Source organism: Equus asinus, chromosome 12 (assembly GCF_041296235.1).
Source record: "Equus asinus isolate D_3611 breed Donkey chromosome 12, EquAss-T2T_v2, whole genome shotgun sequence".
NCBI classification, from domain to species: Eukaryota; Metazoa; Chordata; class Mammalia; order Perissodactyla; family Equidae; genus Equus; species Equus asinus.
The window spans coordinates 7130317-7153397 of NC_091801.1; the positions used below are offsets into that span (position 1 = coordinate 7130317).

A 23081-nucleotide genomic window follows, 5' to 3' on the forward strand; every position below is an offset into this window, starting at 1 on the left:
CGCTCCTCACAGCACCAGCATCGCCTCGTCTCCTTGTGGATGCCTGATACAAGAAGTCATCCATCCATCAACTGTTTTCATCATTTTTGGTCAAAAGTAAACAAAATATTTCCCAGGGCTTCTTGTCATCCCTTTTATTAGAACCGTTTCCACTGATTACCCTCAGCCGTGCTGTCCAATGGGCCGCGGCCGGCTGTTCCCATCTGGAGGGGAGGATATTGGCGAAGACAGTTTTAATTTAGTTAAGAGTTTTCTTTAATGAATCTCATTTTGGCAGGAGGAATCACGAAGGACATCATAACGCCATCTAATCTGCCATAACCTTTTTAGAGTTGCTGTTTTCCCTACTTCAATCAATCCTGTTATTCCTTTCAACATCCCCAAAGGGTCGAGACCCTGTAGCTAGAGAAAAATAATATATTAAGCAGCGGGCTCTGTTTTAAATGAAAAATATTTCACGTTGCTTTATCTTAATTTACCGTTCTTTCCCCTCTAATTGTACAGTTTGTGCCTGGCTAAAGGTAGACCAGGTCTAGCTTAGTTTCATGTTTAATACACGCGATCCTGAGGCTTTGCTGCAAAGCCAATTAATTTTCTAGGAAAACTGACAAGATGAACAAATCTCCATCGAAGCCAGATGCCAATAAGCAAAGCTTAGATCTGCTACATGCGTCTCTTGGCTTCTTCAGCTCTTTTCTGGGTTGGGTGAATGTTTTTTGATTTGTGTAAAATTCTTTTTTTCTGGAAATGAGTTTTTTCAGGCATGAGTGAAATCAGAGGTACGGTTGTGAATACTGCTCAGCCGCTCGCTGCTGTGAAACCTGGGCAAGTCACACACTCTCCACAAGCCTCAGTTCTTCACCAGTAAAATGCGGCTCAAACAGCGCTGACGTCATGAGGTTGTGGGGAGTGTGAATGACAGCGATGGCCATCAGGCTGAGTACCAAGCTCGACCCCAGAATAGCTGTTCAGGAAATGGTTACTGCTAATGGTTTAATATTATTATTATTCTCTTTAGAGCTAATACAGAAAGGTTTGGGTTAAGTCATATACAGGCAACTATTTGCTTTTAACATTTTTTTATCCCAAGTTGTCAGATTCCAGGTGGCTAATTGTATATAGGCTCTTTTCAGCAGCTAGCTTTTGTTTTCACTTTTTTTTTTTTTAGGACGATTAGCCCTGAGCTAACATCCGCCACCAATCCTCCTCTTTTTGCTGAGGAAGATTGGCCCTGAGCTAACATCCGTGCACATCTTCCTCTACCTTATGTGGAATGTTGTCACAGCACAGCTTGACAAGCTGTGCATAGGTCCACACTCGGATCAGAACTGGCGAACCCCAGGCCGCCAAAGTGGAACGTGTGGACTTAACCGCTGCACCACCGGGCTGGCCCCAAGCTAGCTTTTGGGGTAAATTTGTAGAGTGGTTCATAGAGAGACAAGCTTGTTTTGCCAATGTAAGAAAAATAGCTGTTATTAAGGGAAATGTAGCATTTCACGTGTTGGTAGCACGCCATCGCACTTCACATCAAAGCAGAAACATTCTTTCTTTAATCCTTTCCATAGAAGCAAAATAACAGTGTTGAAGCTTGAAAACACTGTAGAAAACGTTACGCTTTAGTTGTTTAACAATGTCTCCCAAACGAAGGAAGGGAGAGATGGTCAAGGAGGGTGAAGTCAGAGTTTGAGTTCTATTTCTGCTACTAATTGGGGACCTTGAGTAAGAGTCAGGACTTCACCATTTTGGGGTGAGAAATTGCGTTAATTTATTGGAAAGACCTTTATAAATTTTAAGGTATAATATTTGAAAGAAATATAACACTATTAACAAATATAACCATTTGCCATTGACTATAAAGAGAATAAATGCTGTTTGCTCTGTTAGCATTGTCCCAGATTTTTACACGATGTTTCAGGAGGAAGGTGGCTCTGGGGTGCACAAAACCATGATGCCCAGGGTTGCCTAAGCTATCGATCCAAGCAGATGGAGAAGAATTAATGGATTCTCGAAGCCGGGGTCTCAACGGCAGGTGTCACCAGGAAATTTCAAGCTGCTGCCTAAAGACAGGGACAAAGATAATAAAATAGAGAGAGAGAGAGAGAGAGAGGAGCAGTTGATCCTCTCAGGCCGCCGTCTGGGGTCAGATAGCCTAAGACGAATGTAAGCTGTTAATAACATCCCCCAGGCAGTGTGACTGAATTTGTGGGTTTAAAAAAGGTGTTAAAATGGAACTCTCCCCAACCCAATTCAAGCTTACTTATAATAAAATCGTCTATCTCTATTTTTTGGTATCATTTAGACTCACACAGATATCTGTGCTCCAATAGCAGTTTATTATTTCTTCCTGTGAAACACTCTTCATTCATTATAAAATCTACCTTGGGAGTAATCTGTTGGCTTCCTAAAGTCATTTCATAGACAAGGTCAATGTAGTTTGGCAAACTGCCCCCAAACCTCTCTCCCAAGAAGAAAATTATTTCATAAAAAAGAAAAACAGAGGAAAATTGTTCCTGCAATGAAGTCTAGAAATTACAGCGGTTTTTAAAATAATACTAAACATTTTTGTTTTCTTCCTCAAGAAATGAATGCTTCATACATTTAGTTTGACTGCTAGAGGAAATAGGCATGGATCCACGCCGCCAGAAAAAAGGAGGCTCCGTGGAAACATGACAGAGCGTAAGGCTGATGGTCAATGAGAAAGATCAATAGGTGCATTCAGTAACCACATTGCAGCCGTGCCTCAGGCCCAGCTGAACCAAAGCAGCTGACTATCTGACTCACTGTCGCCAGGCCTCCCAACCCTGGGTATACATACGAGGTCTCATTAATATTAATTCCAGTGGACAGCGGCTCTCAGCACCCCCAGTGTAACCAGGACCTTAGCCGTTCCTCCCAAATCTCCCCCAGTTATTTCTGGGAGTCTCCAGGTGACATCTCATGGACGTCCAGTCACAAACCTACCCATGTTCTCCTGCTCCTGCTGTCACTTCAGGATGTCACACCTGCCTTTGCTGCTCCCCTGTGTGGAAATACCAATATCTGATAAAGGGGAGCTGTGCCAGGATACTCCCCAACCACCGGTCCACGAGACACCATGGCTCTGCTGGGTCGTGGGAGACAGGTGCAGAACACAACCCTCTCCTGATCTCAGAGCATTTCTTTGTCAGGCCTAAAAACTTACGGCAAGGCTCTCTGAAGTTTACCCATGAAAAGAGTTCCTTCGGCTTCCAACTCAACTTCTTTCTCCACTGGGGCTTCCAACGAGACCAAGAGCCTGCATGGAGATACATGCCACCTCCTTCCATTGTCTTTGTCCTTTCCATCCCTTCCACTTCCTTCCGCAAAAGAAGCAAAAGAAACAAAACCTCTCCTCCTTCAGTTAAAAAAACAATGGCTCTAGAATATCAACTCTATCAGTCAGGATAGGCCAAGCTGTGCAACTGTAACAAAACTGTCAGTGGCGTAGCACAGCAAAAGTTCATTTCTTGTGCCTCCCATGTGTTCAGTGCAGGTCACCAGGGTGTCTCTGCTCATCCAAGTCACCTACGAAACCAAGTTGACGGAGGCTCCCTCTTGACATGCTCCCATGGCTTCCGTGGCCAGGTGGCTGCTTGATGTGACACAAATCACCTCTAAACGCATCTCCTCGGCCGCCAAAGAAAGTCCCACGGGCTTGCCCGAACTCAAGGCAACAGGAAAGTACGATTACTGTATGCTTGAAAGGAAGAGAACCAGAATAGTTGTGAACAGATTGACGACATCCAATAAACCCATTCTAATAGGTGTTCACCGCCCTGCTGGATGCACACACAGGCAAGCTCCGAACCCAGTCAGGCTCAGCCAGAACTTCTGCTCTAACTACGAGAACGGTAAAGTCACTTGTTTTGGAAATTTAAGCTGTCACCCTAACCCTGTAGGTGCCTATTTCACAGGCTCTAGGTAACTGCTGTGAGACCAGGAGGCCCACATGTAACTGGGAAGAAAAATGCTGCCATATTCAAAAACTCATTTTCAATGCCCAAAGAGTATATATTTTATTAAAAAATAGAATTTTATCCAAAAAAAAATGATGCCTTTTTTACTTCCTCAAGCACGTAGTGAAGCAGCCACACCTACATTTAGGAGTTCTCACACCATCCTCTATCAACTCTCAAAGGCCAGGCATTGTGACACAATCTTTAATCATATTGCCTCTTATCTTTACGACTGCTCTCTAAGGGAGATATCCCCGTTTCGTGGATGATAATCAGGGAGATTAATAATTTGCTCTAGCTCGCCATTTCATGTTGTTAGGGCTCATTTGTTGTTAGGGCGGTTGAGTCCGTTCTGACTCCCAGCGACCCTCTGTACAGCAGAGTGGAATGCTGTGCAGGCTTCCTAATACTGAAGTCGCCTTCTTGAGCTGTTCTCCAGTTTGTCCTTACTGGCACAATTTTGTCTTTCAAGAAGCCCTACTGTTTTCCTTCTTTTCCTTCTCCTTTGATCTCCCTGTTTTACTTGCTGTTGTTATTGTTATCATTTCTTTGTTTGTTTGTGGTCCAGAGAACAAATATGCCAGCCGATCCCAAGACTCTCCTGATCAGCATTTTCTTCTCAGGCCTCAAGCATCTCTCAGATGACCCCACCCACCTTCATCCTCATTTGTTGTTAGGGCGGTTGAGTCCGTTCTGACTCCCAGCGACGCTCTGTACAGCAGAGTGGAACGCTGTGCAGGCATCCTAATACTGAAGTCGCCTTCTTGAGCTGTTCCGCCCTGGATCCACCAGGCTCCATTCAGTGTCAGTGGGGCATCTAAGGTACAAATACTTGAAGCAAGCAGGTGCAAACACAAATGTCTACAGGGGCCAACCAGGGAATTAAGTGACTGACCGAGGCTGTCAATGGTGAGGACTTTGGAGTGGGGGTTGGAGGGGAGGCCTGGTGAGCCCACAGTGTGCCAAAAGAAGGTGAGGCTGACTGGGGACATTATAGGAAATCTGGGCTAATGTTCCAGATCTAATTTCCATGAAAAGTCATAAACCCAGATTTTTATATATGAAATCCCCCACTCATTAAATGTCAGCTTAAATGTTTTAAATCCTGTACAGATTTTTTTGGAATTTGTACCATTTTCAAGTTTTCCTTGTTCAAAATAAAAAAAATGATATTTTTAATATTATTTAATATTATCTGCAAGTAAGTGTTTGGCCCTCCAACTTTCAGTCTGCAACCTCTCTTTTCAACAATGGGCAAAGTACAGAATACACACATGTGGGCACACATTCACACAGACTTTCAAACACCCAGAGCAAGAAGTAGCTTGGGACATTTAATTACAGAACAGAGTTTTAAGCATCACCCACTAGAAATGAAACTAAAATAGAAACGAAGGGGTACAAGGAAACCCATTTCACACAGAGGAACAAGAGATCAGAAACTCAGGAGCAGACGTATGAACACTGACTGTGCCAGGACACTGTGGGGCCACAGAGAAGTGGCAGGATCTTAGTTCCTCAACGTCTTCATCCTGAAACAGATATTTTTTTTTAAATTAAGACCAACCTGTCACAAACGGTTCTGCAAAACATGAATAAAAAACCAACACTACTTTCACACCAAGCTTCCTCAGATCAACAAGAGAAGGAAAGGTTCTTGGAACTATAGACCATTAGAGGTGCAAGATCTTAGAAATCATCCCGGACAGTGTCCTCATTTTACACTTGAAGAATGGAAGGGTTAAGTAGACCTGGACCGAGCCACACCTGGAAATCACCTGTTAAAAAGAAACAACAGGCCCAAAGTGGAGTCACTTATGCTAAGCCCCATCAAGACTTCACATCTAACTGGACGCAATTTCATCCTCTCCCAGGAGTGGAATTGTAAAGCAATCAGTCTGGAATTTCCTGATCAACACCGGTGAGGTGATCGGCCTGATAAGACCCCCTGCCTTCCCCTAAGGGAGGGTGAACTTGCCTGAAATACTCCACTCTTTTAACTTCTTTGTCCCACCCTCTTTCTGCCTATAAAAACCTTCCATTTCGTACCGCTCCTATCTGTTTGCTGGATGGGATGCAGCCCTATTCACGAGTCACTGCATAAAGCCAATTGGATCTTTAAATTTATTCGGTTGAATTTTTGTTCTTCAACACACCCGAGATGGCCAAGAGAGGGAGCAGTGGTAGGACCAGGATGAAAATAGCTCTGCAAGAGAACATCAGGATACTCCAGTGTGAATGTCAGTTCCAATCACTGCAAAGCATACAGCCTTGAGTTTGCACACCCTTCAGCCATCTTCTCTGGGCGTCATGGGAATAATGCCTTGCCCGAGCTGCAGGTAGGGAAACTGCCAGGATGAGAGGAGACAATGAATGCAAAAGGGCTTCTGCAAATCAGAAGGCACTACACAATTACAAGTGTTAGTTTGCTTTCTTTGTCTCTCAACATCCTTAGGGACATCCTTAGCCCCTCTGAGCTCCCGCTGTACCCTTTTCCCAATCATAGCCTTTATCCCACTGTGCTGATATTGCCCATCGAAATGCAGATCTTCCCCCAAGACTGTGAGCTCCTCTGGGGCTGGCCCAGTGGCATAGTGGTTAAGTTTGCGTGCTCCGCTTCCGTGCCCAGGCTTCTGCTGGTTCAGATCCTGTGCATAGACCTACACACAGCTCATCAAGCCATGCTGTGGGGGCATCCCATACACAAAGTAGAGGAAGATTGGCACAGATGTCAGCTCAGGGACCATCTTCCTCAAGCAAAAAGAGGAAGATTGGCAACAGATGTTAGCTCAGGGCCAATCTTCCTCATGAAAAAAAACACAAAAAACCTTGAGCTCGCTAGGGCCAAGGACTTTGTCTAATTGCATTTGGTGCACCCAGTAGCCCCTCAACAAATGTTTGCCGAATGAACAAATCTCCAAACTCCCAATACAAAAGACTGAAGTTAAACTAAGCTAATTGAACACTTCTAGGGTCTCACTACTAATAAGGCAAACATGTTTGTATAAATTTGTAAACGAAACCTTCCTGAGAAATGTTTACATTTTAAATTTATAACTTGCGATAGTCATTGTTGGGGACTCTATTGAGGAACATGTGGGGTGGGGCAGGGAGGAGAAATCACTATAACACAGGATAGGTTTAGGCCCTAACTTTCCAGGTGCCTCTCATCCAGAATAATATGCCCACCTGGAATCAAGCGCTCAGGTCTAAAAGCTGCCTGTCCGAGGGGTTAGTCACTTGGCTTGATGAAACTTCAGATATTCACTCCAGTGTTCAAGACCCGGGTTTCTTGCAGGAGTCCCAAATTAGCCTGCCGCTAAGTATGGACACATGGAAGTTCCCCTTTAGGTAACTAAGCAGTAACGCCTACTTTATCTCCCGCCTCACCATCTGTCACAAAAACTGGCAGCACAAATTCAGATGTCAAGGGAATAAAAAAATACATTGCACAGGAATTCCCCTTTAAAGCACGACCTTGAGAAAATTCCTTTGCTCTGTCTTCTGGAGTGGGTAAGGCGGGGTGGAGAGGAAAGAGAAACGACTGAATTTTTGTGGACCTTAAAGCCCCACAAAAGGTAATTTGGGTGGGTGCTATCCTGTATCCCACATTTCTTGGAACAGTTCAAATCCAAAGGTTTTGAGAATTATTTTGGATTCAAATTCTGGAAATTTGAGATTTATATGAGTATTATTTCCGTATGGGAAGAAGCAATATATTCTCTCCCAAAACATATGTAAAGCTCCTCCTCTCCCTACTGCTAATTTCCTGCCCGCCTATTAATCTACTTTATACGGTACCTATTGATATGTTCTAGAGAAACATTAAACTATTTTTAAACCTAGACATTTTTTAAAAGTTTAAAAGTAATGTTTATTCTAAACAGCAGTTTCCATAGTCAGCAAATGTGAACAATGATCTCTAAATCAGAAGATGATTAGATGATTAGAATGCAAAATTGCATTCTATCTCAGGGAATTTTGGCTTTATCCACAAGCCACAATAATTAAGGGAATCCTCTTCACTAATTCATCCAATATTGGTTAAGCATCTGTACTGTGCCCACGGTTCTGGATCTTAAGGACGTAGCAGTGAACAAGGCAGACAGAAATCCCTCCCCATATGGAGCTTACATCCGAGCAGGAAGAGAAACAAACTTCCGGATAAGCAAGATACATAACGTCAGATGTTGACAAGTGCTGTTTGGCTGCATTATAGGCCCCAAATCTTCACCTCCCTCTATCCGTGCCCTTTGTCATGGTTTCTGCAGTGAGCTGGGCTTTTTCTCTCCTCCTTGACTTTGAGCCAGGCCATGCGACCTACTTTGGGCCATAGAATGAGGTAGGAGTGACAACATACCAACTCCTGACTCTAGAGAAACATCAACCTCAAGAGACCTTCGTGATTCCATTGCCTTTCTGCTGCTCTGCCACTGCCCTGAGAATAAAGTGCCCAAGCTAGTCTGCTGGTCCCAGGAGAAGGAGAAAGACGTGGAGCAGAGCTGCTTCCGCTAAGCTTCATCAGCCACTCAATCTAAAGCAGAGCCCCAGGAGACCCTCAGATGCATGTATGAGCTGAGCCAACATCAGCAGGGCCACCCAATGTGCCCAGCCTAGATCAGCGGACCTCCTCCTGACCCACAGATGCACGGGGCCAGCCCCATAGCATAGTGGTTAAGTTTGGCGCACTCTGCTTCAGCAGTCTAGTTTCACAGGTTCGGATCCCAGGCGCAGACCTACCCGACTCGTCAGCCATGCTGTGGCAGTGACCCACATATCCACATAAAAAGTGGAGGAAGATTGGCACAGATGTTAGCTCAGGGCTAATCTTCCTCAGCAAAAAATAAAAAATTAAAAAATTAAATTAAAATAGGGGTGGGCCCCATGGTGTAGTGGTGAAGTTGAGCACACTCCGCTTCCACGGCCTGAGTTTGCAGGTTTGGATCCCAGGCATGGATCTACACCACTCATCAGTCATGCTGTAGTAGTGACCCACATACAAAATAGAGGAAGACTGGCACAGATGTTAGCTCAGGACTAATCTTCCTCAAGCAAAAAAAAAAGGAAGATTGGCAACTGATGTTAGCTCAGGGCAAATCTTCCTCAGCAAAAACTACATAATAATAACACATTATTAGTGATCCTAAAAACACCCTCTTTCCAAGAATTGAGAGGTTCTCAAAATGTTCCTTACCTAACATCCCATCACATATTTGGCATTTTCATCCTAGTACTACATGGGCCCAAGCAAAAGGGAGGCAGAAAAAACTTGCTAACGTGTTTTGATATAAGAAGCAGAGTAGAAATTAACCCCCAGTTCCAGTTCTGATCCAGTTGCACACTCTTGCTCTTTTCTCATGTTTGAAGTGGTGTGTGAACTCATATTCTCTTTTAATGTGGCATCCTCTGGTTCACTACAGCTCTACTAAAATCTCCCCAAAAGCACTCTTTCCCAATTTATCACAGACTCACTTAGGGTCTAAAGGTAGAGGGTTTAGCCAAGAGAAGTCTACAGGCAGGTTTAGCTAATAGAATTCTTCCAACACACTCCCTGAAGCGAGGAGACCACATTTCAAGGATCCTTTTCAAGAGTTACAAAGGCAGCTAGTGTAATTGTTCTGTGGAGATCAAAGCCTTTCCCAACTAGCCACCCCACCTTCTAGCAAGGTGAACGCAGGTTCCATTTTGCCCTCCCACCTGAAAGCGAGAACAGGGAGTTCCCGCCCAGCTTTGATTTCCCATTTCATACAAATCCTAACCACGCACTTTCCATCCTGTCACAAAATGACTGCTTTGATGGAAACAAAGACAGAAGCTCCAGTTCAGGGTTCTGGGAGAGTCTGGTGGCTGGAATTGGCTCCAACACAGATTGGAGCTAAAGTTGATGAATGCGGAACGGCTGAGAGAAAAATTCCTCTCCATCCCTTGTCTTCTGAGGAATTACCTGTTGGTGGCTCCAGCAGACTGGCGGAAAGGTTTGAGAGGTTCTGGATTAAGGTATTTTCAAGGGCTCCTAAATCTACCGTCTTAAGGCTTCTCTTTCCTTCATCTTTTATGGATTCGAACGGTTGAGATCATATTCCAGAGTTGTATGATCTTGGGAAAATCACGTAACCTCTCTGAGATTCAACCCTCGCTGGTAAAATGAGAACAGGACTTCCTCCCTGTTCTAATCATCTGTCACCTAACTGCACACGTTTAAACTACCGATTTCCAAACTAATGACAACTCTCAGCCTGCTACAGGCTGGAGCAGCCACACAAACCATCTGAGTTAAGGTAGTTTAATAAAATGAATTAGCTTAGATCTCTCACCAATAATTGTTTTTTAACTCCTAACAGTCCTCCTTATGACTTTTTACGTTCAGACTCACAACTTTTACAAACAAAGACCAAAAGTGTAAAGAGTAAGGATTTCAAAATGCTCCTTAGATCCAAACGATTTGGCTTTTTAGATTTCTGGATAAAATGATAAGCTGTCAGTTCCGGAAGAGAGCATTAGAAGTCTTTGGCGAGACTTTTCCAGTCTATGATCGTATGCTGTGGCCAGGCTGATCGAATTTCCTCCGTGAACCGAGTTTCTCCAGGCTGGACCTAACAGCCACCGCTTCGCAATCAATTGCTATTCACACTCACACATCTGCACACATAAAGCCACTTTAAACATCATGCTGTGGGGTCCTGACATGATGACAGAGCCACCAGCTGTCGGGGCACTGCACTGAATCGGGGACACAAACCCCATTTTCCTATGTAAATCGGCCTGGACGCTGCTTCAGCCCCCAACAAAAGGGGACAGTCCTGTTAAATGGGGCCATCTGGCCGTGCTCCGGCCCCAGTGACACCTCCGCGATGGGGGTAGGGATGGGGAGAGCGGGAGTGATCTTCGGGGGGCCGGGAAGGTGGCTCAGTAGCGCGCAGCTGTCACCCCGACCCCAGGGGTCCGGTCCACAGAGGTTGGGGGCCAGCAGATTCGCGGTGGTCTTAAGCCTCCCAGCCCGGGGCGCCTGAAGGTCCCACAGCGCGCTCCCGAGATGGGGGAGGGCGCGCTTTGTTCCCGGGCCCCGGGGGGCGAGGCGCCAGAGCCTTGGGCAGAGTCACTGCTCCGTCCCCGGGGCCCCAGGGCAGCTCCCGCCTGGCGGCGAACAGCCGCGGGCGCCTCCATAGCAACCGCGTGGGAGCTCCACAAACCAGGAAGAGGAGCAGGGGAGAAGGGGGAGGGGAGCAGAAGAGGGGTGGGGGGCAGGAAGGGGCGCACGGGAGGAGCAGAGGAGGAAGAAGGAGGGGAGCAGGAGAGAGGGCTGGGGGAGCAGGAAGGGGCGCGCGCACGGGAGGAGCAGAGAAGAGAGCGGTGGGGGAGCGGGAAGGGGCGCACGGGAGGAGCAGAGGAGGAAGAAGGGAGGGGAGCAGGAGAGGGCGGCGGGAGAGCAGGAAGGGGCGAACGGGAGGAGCAGAGGAGAAGGGAGGGGAGCAGGAGAGGGCGGCGGGGGAGCAGGAAGGGGCGCACAGGAGAAGCAGAAGAGAAGGGAGGGGAGCAGGAGAGGGCGGCGGGGGAGCAGGAAGGGGCGCAAGGGAGGCGCAGAGAACGAAGAAGGGAGGGGAGCAGGAGAAAGGAGCGGGGGGAGCAGGAAAGGGCACACGGGAGGAGCAGAGGAGGAAGGGAGGGGAGCAGGAGAGGGCGGGTGGGGGAGCAGGAAGGAGCGCACGGGAGGCGCAGAGGACGAAGAAGGGAGGGGAGCAGGAGAGAGGAATAGGGGAGCAGGAAGGGGCGCAGGGGGGAGCAGAGGAGGAAGAAGGAGGGGAGCAGGAGAGAGGAGTGGAGGAGAGGCGGGGGTCTGGAGGAGCTGGGATGGAAGAGAGGTGGAGAACCGGAGCGAGGAGGAGCGGGGAGCAGAGAGAGGGAGGCCAGGGGAAGAAGGGAGGGGAGCAGCGGGCCAGGGAGGCAGAGGGGAGCCGGAGCGTGGGTGGGGGCAGGGAGCGGGAGCGCCGGGAGCCGCAGGGGCGGAGCGGGGGGAGGAGCGGCGGGGGGAAGGGAGGCGGGAGCAGGAGCGGGGAGCCAGCCGGACTGGGGAGGAGGGCGCGGCCCCGGGCGCCCCGCCCTCCCCGCCCTCCGGGCTCGGGCCGGCCAGCTCCCCGCCGAATTCCTGCCGCGCTCCGGGGGGGCGCGGCGGCGTGGGCCCGGGGGGTGGGGTACCCGGGGAGGCGCGGCCCACCCCAACCCGGGGGCGCGCCCCGGGAGCCGGCCCAGGTCCCTTCCTCGCCGTCGGCGGGAGGACCCCTCTCCAGCTGTGCCGACCTCCCCGGTCCCCGGAGCGGCCTCCGCAGACGCAGAGCCGCCCGCGATCCCGCCTCCCCAACCTCCCCGACCTCCCCCACCACACACACACCCCGGGGATGTGCGCACCTCGTCCTCGAGGGCGGCGAGAGCGGCGAGGCCGGCTCGGCAGGGGACGCTGCGGCCGCGGAGGGGAGGGAGAATTCCAGCTAAGTCTCGCTCTCACCGCGGGTTTGCACCAGAGAGCATTTTCTGTTTCACAACTGTTAGAAAGGTGATGTGGGGTTTTGTTTTGAGTCCACTGTCCTCCCCCGCAAAACGAGGGGCCTCATGGAGAGAAATTATTACCAGTCTTCGGCTCAGACGTTGAAATAATATTTTCTGATATCCGGCTGAAAAGTTTAGGGAAAAGCCAAACCACAAACATCATCATTCTTCAGTCCTCTTTGCTGCGCACCAGCTTGCCCAAGACGTTTCACAAAGTTGGCGAAACGGATGTGATCTCGTTCGCCAAGAGATTACCACGAAAATGGACAACGATTACACTCTGAAGAGCACTTTAGAATAGCTCATAGGGTGTAGCGTTGAATGTGTGAAAAAAAATTCAGACTTAGGATTTCAAAAGAAAACCAACAGATCTAAGTGCTGTATATTTATTTAAAAATCATTATAAAGAGTAAAGGAAAGAAAAATAAACTTCTGGCTGTTCTTAGCTAACGTGGCCTATGGGAAAATGAAAATAAACCTAATTGAAAAAACAGTGCTCACCATAAATAGGTTTAGCTTTCAGGCGGGGACCGTGGTTTTTAAAAAAAGGCAGAAAATTAGCCAATCAAATGTAAGATTGTCTGTGTTTCATAAAGCAGAGTCAGAGAATCCGCCCCAGCCTTGAAGAACACTGTTTCTGTGTATATAGCCAGGGCTTTTCTTTCATCGTTTGTTCTGAAAATGATAACCTGTAACCCTTTTCAGGTATTCCTCAAAGGAATATTTTTTGGATTCTTCTACCCAAATACTCCCAAATTAGGTACCAACCCAAAAAAAACAGGAAAACTTGTGGGTTTGTAATTGTGTGATCTCCCACCTGGTTTCAACTCTCACCTTTGACCAAAAAGAAAAGAAAAGGTGAAAAATGTAGGCGAACATCCAGCTATATCTACAAAGCTCTAAATGTTCACTCATTTTGACGCAAGTTGAGTAACTTCTAGTTTCTCCTTCCCAACTAGTTGATGCGTAACATTTTTTGAGGGTTCGCAGCCTTGCAGGCGTTATTCTCAGCAAGTTATAGATACTAGCATTTTATTTACTCTTTTTTTTTTTTTTAAAGATTGGCACCTGAGCTAACATCTGTTGCCGATCTTTTTTCTTTTTGTCTTCTTCTTCTCCCCAAAGACCCCCAGTACATAGTTGTGTATTTTAGTTGTAGGTCCTTCTGGTTGTGCTCTGTGGGACGCCACCTCAGCATGGCCTGATGAGCGGTGCCATGTTGGTGCCCAGGATTCGAAGCAGCGAATCCCCAGGCCACCGAAGTGGAGTGTGTGAACTTAACCCCTCGGCCATGGGGCTGGCCCCTAATTACTCTTCTTAAACTTAGAAGGCAGACACTAATATCCCGTTTGACAGATGAAGAAATTGAGGCGTAGAGGAGGTGTGGAACTTGTCCAGAGTCACACAGCAGTAGTCGGCAGAGTTGGGATGAAGACCCCAAACCAGCCACCACTGAGCAGTTTGCTCCCTGACCACACGCTCCACAAGGCTGGCACTTCCCTTGCATCTCATCTAGAATAATAGAAATATAACAGTAGGTCAAATATACTTATGGATTAACTGAATTTCTCAATTCCATCCAGGTTTCCTGACGTTACTAGATATGTAAAATCACTAGTCATTATTTTCTTGCTTTCTAAAGTGTTCTTCTAGGGGCCGGCCCGGTGGCACAGCGGTTAAGTGTGCACATTCCACTTTGGTGGCCTGGGGTTCGCCGGTTCGGATCCCAGGTGCGGACATGGCACCGCTTGGCAAGCCGTGCTGTGGTAGGCGTCCCATGTATAAAGTAGAGGAAGATGGGCACGATGTTAGCTCAGGGCCAGTCTTCCTCAGCAAAAAGAGGAGGATTGGCAGCAGTTAGCTCAGGGCTAAGCTTCCTAAAAAAAAAATGAAAAGTGTTCCTCTAATAAATCTTTGTATGATATTGTAAACTTTGGAAATGTAGAAAGCAGCAACCAAAATCTACTAAGCACAAATTGCTAATGTAGCTTCACATAAGTATTTAGAATTGTGGGAATATTTAGAAATACATATTCTGAATTCAGTGATAAAAGTTATTACTTTTTGTTTTTTGGGGGATTTTTTTGAGGAAGATCAGCCTTGAGCTAACATCTGCTGCCAATCCTCCTCTTTTTGCTGAGGAAGACTGGCCCTGAGCTAGCATCCGTGCCCATCTTCCTCCACTTTATATGTGGGATGCCTACTACAGCATGGCTTGATGATCGGTGCCATGTCCATACCCGGGATCCAAACCGGCGAACCCCAGGCCGCCAAAGCTGAACGTGAGCACTTAACCACTGCGCCACCAGGCTGGCCACAACCTTATTTTTTAAACTTGCTTATATCCTGTTACTTAGACTTTTTCTCCCCTAGTAACAAGTTTGATGTCCGTTATTCAAGGGAAAACAATGTATGGACTGGAGGTGGGGGAGTACAGTGTGTCAGGGGCAGTGGAGGACCGCTCCCGAGGGATTTGGGGCAGGAGCAAGGTTTATAGAGCGTTAGAAGAGGCAATGTGGAAATAGGGCATGATTGACTAGTAGGTCACAGGTTTCCTTATAAGGCTAGCAAGCCCTATTTTCTAGGCTAAAGTGGGGTAACTAAAGCTGAGTGAGAGGATTGTGATTGATGTGTAGTAGGTTTTCTTGACAAGTGTTTCCCCTAAGTACAGGCTGACTTGGGTTTAGATTTGTGACCTTGGCTTGTCCCTGGGGTGACCTCCGTTTTGTGGCTCCCAATATACAAATTAACTTTATCAGTTTTCCCTTTTTGATCAATACTCTCCATTGTACTGAAAGTACAACTGTAGTCCCGAGAGGATTAATCAAAATGTAAGATATTGGGGCCACTCCGAGCTACCGTGTCTGGTTGATGTTGGAGTCGGGTGGGCTCTCTGGCTGAAATATGTTGCCAAGGATATCCGGGTCTCGGTCTCCTTATTGGCCATTTTCTTCATCCTGTTTTTGGTGTTCTAGGCAGCTGAAGATCGTTTGTCTAGCCACCAGTGGCTGCACGTGTACATTTAAAGCTTTTGAGAGAACACCCAGGGAAACTGTAAGAATGACTACAGGGCCGGTCCGGTGGTGCAGTGGTTAAGTGCACATGCTCCTGCTTCGGTGGCCCGGGGATCGCCAGTTCCGATGCTGGGTGTGGACATGGCAGCGCTTGGCAAGCCAGGCTGTGGTAGGCGTCCCACATATAAAGTAGAGGAAGATGGGCACAGATGTTAGCTCAGGGCCAGGCTTCCTCAGCAAAAAGAGGAAGATTGGCAGATGTTAGCTCAGGGCTAGTCTTTCTCTCCCAAAACAAAAGAATGACTACAAGCAGAATAATAGTCAAGGTTTGGAGGGTGCTGTGAAGCCACGGTCCCCATGGCCCAAACCAACTCAGATCAAATAGATCGAAGAAAGACCCCATTGAAGGAGTCACTTTCTTCAGCCAAGTGGCTTGTTCAGTGATCTTATGTAGCTGAGTCTCGGCTTTCCCAGAAGTGTTAATCCAGGTGCAGCAAGTGGTGTTGGCCACAGCATAGACGCCTCCTTGCTCAGCTAAAAGGTAATCAAGGGCTATCCTATCATCAAGAGCAGCTTTGGCCAGAGATTCTAGGCAAGCTATTGCTTTAGCAGCAGATGCTGCCATAGCTTCAAGAGTCAAGGAGAGCCTTCTGACCATAGCCTCATTTCCACTTACTCCTAGCCAGGGGAGTGGGGATCCGTCAAAGGAAGTAAATTTTGAGTCATGAATGCCTCCTGGTAATTCCCCTTTGAGCCTGTGACTCAGGACTGGAAAGGGGACAGCATGGAGGGCAGTCAAACATGAGGGTGTGTAGACTGCACAGGTCGTTTTATTCTGGTTGCCCTTGTGTCGCTCTCTTTGTGCAGAGCCTGGACACCAGGGTCCCTGGGTTGGGCATTGACCTATTACTTATCCTTGGGCTTGTTTCTCTATTTTCTATCGGGGGTCTGACCACCCCCTAACTTCTTGGGCACCTGCACGTTAGGAGGAATAGACTAAGCATCACTTGCAGTTTGTTTGCACGCTCAAAGTCAAGTGGGGGTTGAGAGTTTTCTGCTGAGTGTGGTCTCTATAAATAGATAATGCGAATATACATGGCCCTGAAATCTTTGCTTCTGCAACTTTTCTTTCCTTCTGCGGGAATCAGTCCTAAAGGCCTTTACTCGCCTCGGCTAGAGGAAGAACAATTGAGAAAAGGAGTGTGGAAGAAACAGAAGGAGAACATTTGGGACAGAAGTGAGCCAAGGACTGACTTCTCCCTGTGCAGTCAGCAATGCTGGGAGCTAAAAGCCAGGGAGAGATGGAGAGATGGGGTGAGAACCAGGAAGGTGGCGAGGCCCATTTTTTAGGCTGAGATCTAGAGGGAAGAGCTTCTTTTCGGGCTGGCTTAGGGGTCAAGCTTGACCTTCAGTGACTCACTGGGGATGGTAGAGGGCCCTGTCCAATAGGCCAGGCCCCCAGGAAGTTTCAGAGAGTAGGGACTAACTCTCCCTTCTTCCTCTCACTGAAACACTGAAGGGAAAAAAGGGTATTTGCTCACAGTCAGAGCCATTTTCCCGAATGGCCTGTGCGCCTGTCCAGAGGCCTTGAGAGCAAGGGAAGGAAGTGGGGGCCGCTGTGCTCTGCAGATGCCACTGGCCAACCCCGTCCTTCTGCTGTGACTGATTGCAATTTCCAATCTTTTGGTTTCTTTCATTTTCTAAAAAGATTTTCCCCTTAGGAAAACACTCCCTTATTAACTTTAGTCCAAAGGTGATTTTTTTTTTTCCTTTTACAGAATTTAGGGGGAAAAAATACCCTATGACTATTTTTAACACGTGTGAGAGAGAAGAGATTATTTTCTCTTTGCTTAAATATTCTGCTATTCCCACCAGTGGTGACTGACATTTCCCAAAACTAAAAGTGAAATTTCCCAGTTGGGTCTCAAGTCTGAGTAAGATTTATTAGAAAATAAGAATGAAGGGCTGGGAGAGGGAGAGAGAGCAGGACTATAAGCGTTTTTCACAGGATTCTAGTTTTTGTCTCAACAAAAGTTTACATTAATTGAATTTATAAGCAGCATTTTGCCGTAACATTATTGCATGCCTTGTTTCTTCTTTTTATACCCGCAGGCTGATTTTTAGGTCTGAAATTTAGAAGAATACAACGAAATGATTTTTGTTTTTCCTTACTAAGGAGGTCAAACAGAAAGAAGACAATTTAATCAATATAGAGTTTGGGTCAACCAATTCAAAGTGACTAGATGAAAGTCTAGAATGAAAGCATTAAACATCCACTGAACAGAATCCCTAATTAGTATAGATCACCAAATAATTCTAAGCACATGTGCTATTTATACGGAAAGGAAGCAATATATTTTCTTAGAAAAATAAAAAGCAACAACACTGTATCTGGACCTCATTAGCATGAGGAAAAGAAAAGAAGGTCTTACAAAATGGGGCTTGTGGCGCTGCCACATTAGAAAACAAGTTTATTGGGCAGGACACATTATTTAGCGGAAGCTGTCGTAATATCTGGGGATAGAAGACAGGACTTGGGATGAGGGCTATGCTAGCAGAGAAGTCTCAACAGGGACAAGCGTGACAGGCTGAGGTGTCCACTTGGGCTGTTCTGCCTGGATAAAAAGAACAGCTGACGTTTCGTGTGAGTGCAAGATGCTGGGTGATAAAGTTATGCCTATTATCGGCAATCCTCGTATAGGCCTGGGAGGCTCACCTACATACTGTGGTGTCATTGGGCTGGTTGTAGCCATGAGGAGACTGAAGAACGGACAGGCCGAATAACTGACCCGAGGTCACCCAGGTCATGTGGCGGAGGTGGAATTCCATCTCGATTCTCCATCCCGTTTCCATCGTAGTGATGAGTGAGTAGGGGTGGAGCACAACGCCTCCCAGACTCCCAAGGAAAAGCACACGTGGTCAAGTCCTTCGGCCATTTGGAGCTCCCCATCTTCCACTCTGTGTTCCTAGTGTCCCTGGAAGAAACCACAGAGCTGGGGGTGTTGCTGGCTTTCCTTGAGGAGCGAAGTTTTAGATAATAGCATCTCTTCTACCCAGAACTGGGTGGAAAGCAGAGGCTGATCTCTTAGGCGTCCAGACATGCTTAGAAATATCCAGAGGACTGATGCAGAAAAATTCTTAGCTAATTGATGAGTTGAAACTTGAAATAAAGATAGAAGACGATGTTAATAGTGTTACTATTAAATCTAATTGGAGAATCCTTGTTTTGTGGGGTTTACTAATTTGGAAATCATTAGTCTATTTCTTACGGCCTGAGGGAAGAGCCTCTGAGGGAAAATAAAGGATTGGGGAGGGAACGCCTCCCTGAGGTGGTGAGATTTTAGCCGCATGTTAGTAAAGAAGGAGTCAACACTGAGCAGCGCTGGGGAAGCGGGAGGGTGGGGGTGGGGGTGCGGGGCAGCTTGTGCAAAGACCCCTCGAAGCCGACGGATTTGATTTGGCTGGGACTCACCCTTTCCTCCGTTGTCCAAGAGCCCAACTTCCACACCAAGGACAGGTTTTATCTTCACTGATCTTCCCCGAGAGCCTAAACTAGACAAGAATGTTCCTGCCCCTTTTTATGGGATGCCTTAACAATGTTTACCTGAGGAGTTGACTGTAGGAATGCAGGAACCGAGGCCTACTTCATGGCGCCCAAGAGCAGGTGCACCCTGGCCCCACAAGATCCCAAACCCAAAGTCATCAGGAGCGAGGCAGCACGCCCCCCTCCTTTCTGCCTTCTGTCCCTATTTCTCTTCGTGAAGCTGCTTCGCTTTCACCTCTGCATCCCAGCTTTGCTGCTCCCCTGAACACGTGATCCATGAGGTCACAGAAAAGCTCAGCTTATATCAACACTACTTTCTGAATCTCTTGTCCACATATGGGGGAAAACATTTGACTGATCCAACTGAATCGAGTGTTCCCCTCTGAGCCAGCCGTCTGTGGTTGAACATTTTGATTTTCAATGGTTGGTTTTAAATAGGAAGAAAGGTCCCTCCCAGAGAAAGGAGTCTGCCGTGAGCTGGGCAGGCCGTCTCCCACAGACTCCCTCTGGCTTGCTACTGCGTGTTTTAACTCCTTGTATGCTGACTTCCACGTTCTCTAAAATATGCTTCTTTTCCTTGTTCCATCTTAACTGCTATTCACTCCCATTACTTTAAAAATTACCATAAATGGGTTCTCTGCTTTCTCCAGCCCCAGCTTCACAAGTCTTTTATCTTGCCATGGGTGGAACATTGCTCTTCCATGAGTCCCCCCTCCATCCTTCTTGCTTCCAGATCAAGGGGCAGGAAGAAGGCTGAATTATTGCAGTGCAGTCAAGTGCAGTATATTCTTGTAAAAATGGAAGTGAAAAAAGTTCATCTTGTTTTTAGGATTGGGTTAAGCATCTGTTGTTTTTTCTCATTTATCTCAGAGATCATCTAATCTAGTCCATTAAGAACTACAGACGTTAAGTGCCCTGCCTGGGGTCACACTCCTCATCTGGAGCAGAACTTTCTGTGCGGGGGCTTTCCAGGCATACCCTGCCGCCTCCCACTCCAGTGTACTGGGGACCAAGGCATAGAGTCGGGAAAGGAGCAGCAGCAATGGCAGCAGTCTAGGGCTCAGCTCAGTGAGCGGCTCGCTCTGGCCCGTGCACACCAGCACACAGGTGTTCGGAGGGCCAGGACTCTGGATGACCAGGGCCTGGCGGGTGGTCTCGGTCGAGGTCTTTCTGCCTTCTGGAGGGGCTTTGCTCATGAGAAAGGCGGGTGCTGGCATTCGGGCTGTGGCCCACCTTTGGGACACCATGAAGCCCACTCCGCTCAAATACCTGCCTCATCACAGACATAGGATGTTTTTGAGAAATCACATGCAAAAATGACTCGCTCCGGGACACCATTTCTAAATTAAATGGTTGGAGAACTAGGTGACTTCCATGACTGCTCGAAGCTCTGTAGTCCCACAATTCCATGATAAACGTGTAGAAACGGCAGAAGTTCATCAAACGATCAAACACAAAAGGGGTCGGTCGTAAGTCCTCAGACTAAACGCAAAGTAAAACTCCAGGCATTTAAAAGAAGTAGCCCAAATAACTCACTGCTTCAGAACTTTAAGAAAATGCTCTTGTAACCACTGCACAAGGGAAAAAACAGTCTTAACAGTAAGTTATTTTTAAAATTATGAAATGAAAGTCTACCAATTCAATCTTTAAGACACAGCCAAGCTATTGCCCCCTGCAGCTTATGGAGCTCTTAAACATGGGTTACCTCATGGCGACAGTCCTGCTCTGGAGTGGATGAATACCTGTTTTATAAGCGAAGACATTGGGATTCAAAGAAATGGGTCTCAGGAAAAATAGCATGCTCATGAGACTATAACCCAAGGCTTCAAGACGTAGATAAAACTGGATTTTTTGAAATCAAGAGAAGCTTTATTTTATCCAGTGCGGATACTTTCATTTTGATTTTTTATTTATTTTTTGGGGGGAGGAGGATTTGCACTGAGCTAACATCTGCTGCCAATCCTTCTCTTTTTGCTGAGGAAGACTGGCCCTGAGCTAACATCCATGACCATCTTCCTCTACTTTCTATGTGGGACGCCTACCACAGCATGGCTTGCCAAGCAGTGTCACATCCGCACCTGGGATCCGAGCAGGCGAACCCCGGGCCGCTGAAGCAGAACGTGCAAACTTAACCGCTGTGCCACCAGGCCGGCCCCCTTGAGTTTTTTTTGTTAAAAGGCTAATGATGAAATCTCAATTTAGTAGTTAAATGTTGAGACAATTATGCAAATCAAAGATGATATAGAATTTTTTAAATTATGCAGTTTTATGCTTGCAGTTTGAAAATATGAATAAGCTTATTTCCCTCAAAAATGCCAAAATTGATATCAAATAGACTCATCTAATTTTAGGAACTTTGTAAGCATAAAAGTTGAAAATTTTTCTTCACGTTTGTCAGTTTGAAAAACATCCTATTCAAAAATGTGTGCCTGTGAATGTGTGTGTGTGTATGTGTCGTGTTCCTCTGTGTGTGAATGTGTCTGTGTAATTGTGTTGATGGGTTTAAATGTGGCTGCTCCATGGAGCAAAGAAGAAAGATCGGGGTTTCATTATGTAAAAAACATACCTCACTTTTTGAAAAAATGAGAAATTCCCTATGTACTTACATTCTCATGAAGGACTTTTTCAAAGGGGGCCTTGAAGTGTAAAAAGGGTGTTATTTCTAGACAACATTTCCAAAAGGGTAATAGGGTGGATTGTGTTACGTGGCCTGGGAATAAACATTTTTATTTGAATAATCACGCATCTATTTTTATCATCCCCGCCCCTCCCCCCCACCCCCACCCCCATGCTCTGCCCCAGGATCATTGGTTTTCTTCACAGCATTTGTTGGGTAGTCCTCCTGTGCATCACCAGCAGCCCATGCTAGGAAGGTCATCCCTGGCTCCCAACCCCCAATCGACTGTCTGCATCGTCGTTTCTGACCCCATCTCCCCGTGCTCCCTAACTGCAGGAACCCTTGCCTGAGCCCTCTGCCACTCACAGTAAATTATCTGCCAAAACTCAATCTAGGCAGCAGGTCTAGCTGCCTTTCCAATAACGCAAAGCATTCGCTGTTAACCAAGAGTTCTAGGGGACAAAAACCCCACCTGGGGGGTTGGGGAGGAAGTGGTGACAAAGAATTTGCAGTCATCTTTAATCCACCACAATTTCTCAAATAGGAGAGTTCCTTTTAGTTTCTATGCAGAGCAAATACTTTGAGGGTTTCAAAACCTATTTACAATTCTTTAGAATGAACTTAAGTTCTTTGAGTATAAAAAGCCTGAAGTTTCCCCAGAACAGTGCAACATTGAGGTTAAAAGCTGGTTCAGATAGATGGTAACTGATCGTAAAGTGTACACGCGCATACATAAAAATACGACTTGCCTTTCAAACAACGCTCTGAACTCCAAGTTTTACAGCCACAAACCTCATTTTCTAGGTGCTCTCACTTTCTCTACCTTCTTAAAAATCAAAACTCATTTTCTAATCAGTGAAGATGTTTCTGTCCACGCTCCTAAAAGTTAAAAAACAGATCATAATTCACAAGAAGTACCAATAACTCGGTTATAAATAAATGGGGGAATTTTTTTCCATCCCCACTGTATCTAAGCAAACAAAGGACATAGTTTAAGTTAACCTCACGTGGGAACCCTGCCTGCCTGAATTTAATCTCATCTTCCTCTGAGAATTTTCCAGAGTCTTAGGTCAGTTTCAGGATGGGCGCCTCCATTTCTGTTCATTTCACAGCCTACCTCTTCCCCCTTCCTTTTCCTTTAATCGAAAATGCATAAATTTATTTAAGGTAATTAAAGAGAATCGACAAGAGGGAAGTAGCGGTGTGGACAATTCAAAAATCACTCACTTTCGATTTGCTAAATATATTGTCCTTATATTTTGAATGGCTGTGTGAAGATGTTTTCCGAGTCAAATCTTTCAGCTGGGTGGGGAAAACTGCCAATTTTGTTTGCTTCACCGCTCTTGAGCGGTTACTCTTTGCAATTCCGCTTCTACTAGAGGCAGATGCTG

General features: G+C 46.6%; 1 long non-coding RNA gene across 2 annotated transcripts; it reads right to left on the minus strand.

Annotated features, from left to right (window-relative positions):
* Window positions 1-1684: 1684 nt before the first annotated feature.
* On the minus strand, window positions 1685-12777 carry LOC139039876 (uncharacterized). Of its 2 annotated transcripts, XR_011493102.1 has the most exons (4): window positions 12378-12777; window positions 5444-5506; window positions 4630-4791; window positions 1691-3715 (listed from the first exon to the last, which is right to left on the minus strand). It is a non-coding gene; the product is annotated as an uncharacterized lncRNA (long non-coding RNA). The 2 variants fall into 2 exon arrangements; XR_011493101.1 differs by having other exon boundaries at window positions 1685-4791.
* Window positions 12778-23081: the final 10304 nt, after the last annotated feature.